This window comes from Strigops habroptila, chromosome 14 (assembly GCF_004027225.2).
Source record: "Strigops habroptila isolate Jane chromosome 14, bStrHab1.2.pri, whole genome shotgun sequence".
Lineage (NCBI taxonomy): Eukaryota > Metazoa > Chordata > Aves > Psittaciformes > Psittacidae > Strigops > Strigops habroptila.
The window spans coordinates 999395-1002042 of record NC_044290.2 but is presented as its reverse complement, the minus strand read 5'-3'; positions in this window follow the sequence as shown (position 1 = coordinate 1002042).

Below are 2648 nucleotides of genomic sequence, written 5' to 3'. Positions count from 1 at the left end.
GCTGGGAGTGACCTCAAAGCAAACATTGACTTAAAACTCAGTGTTAACCAGGCAGAGCCCTTGGGAAATCCAGCCCCGGCAGTGCTGCACCTTTGTCACCGGAGGGAGAGTCCTGCTGGGCTGGGACACAGGTGGCTGGTAAAGGCAGCTTTGATGGAGCTGGTGGCATCCAGCCCTGGTCCTGGAGGTGCTGTGCTGGCAGCTGGCTTGGACAGTGGTGCCACTGGGCACACAGAGAAGCAAAGGGGATTTCATTAACCTTAGCACTCAGCGTGGGAAAGAGGGACTGAGGAGCTCGAGTTGGGGTTTAGAGGATCACACCGGAGAGGGGTGTGCCACTGCATGGGTGCCCCTTGAGACATTCCTTCAGGGTTGCACAGATACACCCTTGGCACTTTTATAAAGGAGAACCCCCCACACACCCCCCAACATGTTTCCAGTGGCCTCACAAGGCGTGATCTGTGTGATGGGTGCAGTGAGATTGATCCACACACATCCAGCAGGGGTGGTTATGCACCATGGTGAGGTACACCGAGCAGCCCAGGGGTTGATGCGCAGCTTGGAGCAGCCCTGACCCCTGCATCCCACAGGACACACGTGCAGAGAGGCCTCAGCACTGCCAATCTGGCTGCTCCTGGCTCGGAGCAGCACAGGGCTGGGTACTGGGAATGGAGATGTTCTCCCAGCCAGGCCTCCTGCTTCTGCACAGCCACCTCCATCTCCCTGACCACCCCCAGATGGGGTTTTGGAGTGCCAAACGGAGGGTCAGTTGAAGTGGGAAGGTGGGAGGTGGATGGGATGGACCAGGGCTGTGTGAGCATCACCAGCATCAGCCAGATGTGGCTGGGCACAGGGGATACAGCTGCGGGTGCACAGATGCACCCTGGGAACAAGGCTCCATTTCCAGGAGGGACGGGACAGCTCCGAGGGCAGCTCATCACCGGGATGACTTCTCACAGGACGCTGTGGCTTCCCCGCCTCTCGCAGCCTGTAATGGAGGCGATGCTGCGCCTGGGAGCTGTGCTCTGCCGCACGTCCCGGGCTCGGCGCTGACGCTGCCCGGCAGCTCCTGTGGCCTTGTGCAATCCCCAGGGCACACTGCGTGACCCGGAAAGTCCTGCGCGGGCGGCGGGGGACACCAGTGGTGCCGGCTGGGGCGGGAGCGGGGCCTGCTCTGCATCCTCAGGCTGTCAGTAACCACCCATCGCATCCGCTGCAGGGAAAGGTGGAAAAGCGCTGGAGCATCAGCCTTGGATAACCCCACATACGGGTGGATGTGGCAGAGGAGGGGACAGATGTGGGGACAGCAGCAGCTATGGTGGCACCATGCACATGAAGGACACAGGCTGTCGGGACGAGGGTAGCTGGCATGGCTGTGGTTCCAGCCACCACCACCACTGGCAGCAGCATCAGGCCACCATGAGGGGAGCATGAGGCATCCCGACGGCACTGCCTGCCACTAATGACAGGCCGCTAATTACAGAGGGCAGAAATTAAGCATGCAAACGAAGCTCAAGTATTAGGTCAGTGCGAGGAAGCCAGAGGTTGGCCATTGGCAGGACCTGTCTGAGGAGGCAACCTGCTGTCCCCAGCCCGCGGGGGCACGCGGGCAGTGACATGGGGCTGTGGGGACAACAGGGAACACAAAGGGATGGACTTAGGGAAGAGTGGCTGGAAAGAGCCTGGTGGGAAAGGACCTGGGGGTGCTGATTGATGGCTGCTGGACAGGGGCTGCTTGTGCCCAGGCAGCCAAGAAGCCCCCAGCATCCTGGCCTGGCTCAGCACCATTGTGGCAGCAGGGCCAGGCCAGTGACTGTCCCCCTGCACTGGGCACTGGTGAGGCTGCACCTTGAATCCTGTGTCAGTTCTGGGCCCCTCACTGCAAGAGAGACATTGAGGTGCTGGAGCGGGGCCAGAGAAGGGCACCAGAGCTGGTGCAGGGCCTGGAGCACAAGTGTGATGAGGAACGGCTGAGGGACCTGGGGGGTTTAGTCTGGAGAAGAGAAGGCTCAGGGGGGACCTTCTCGCTCTCTGAACTGCCTGACAGGAGGATGGAGCCGGGAGGGGGCTGGTCTCTGCTCCCAAGGAACAAGGGATGGGACAAGAGGAAACGGCCTCAAGCTGCACCAGGGCAGGTTTAGATGGAGCTGAGGAACAATTCCTTCCCCAGAGGGTGCTCAGGCATTGGAACAGGCTGCCCACGGCAGTGCTGGAGTCACCGGCCCTGCAAGTGTTCACACCCGGTGAAGCCGAGGCCTCAGTGCCATGGGTTAGTGGTGGCCTTGGCAGTGCTGAGGAACAGTTGGACTTGATGAGCTTAAAGGTCTTTCCCAACCCAGGTGATTCCATGGTTCCATGGACAGGGAGGGGCTCGGGGGCAGAGGCGGCCCTCGGCCTGTTGTGGGGCCGGAGGGCGCCTGGGAGCGGTCAAAGGGCCCGCAGGAGCTGCCCTCCGGGCCGACACGTGGAGCAGGGCCCGGGCACGGGCCGGGATCACGCCGGGATCATGCCGGGATCATGCCTGCAACGGGCCGGGGTCACGCCGAGGTCACTCCGGCGCTCCCGGGCCGGGGGTCACGGACCAGGCCCCGCCCCCCGCCCCGCCCTGCGCGTGACAGAGGTGTCCCCGCCCCCCGCCGGTGCGTCAC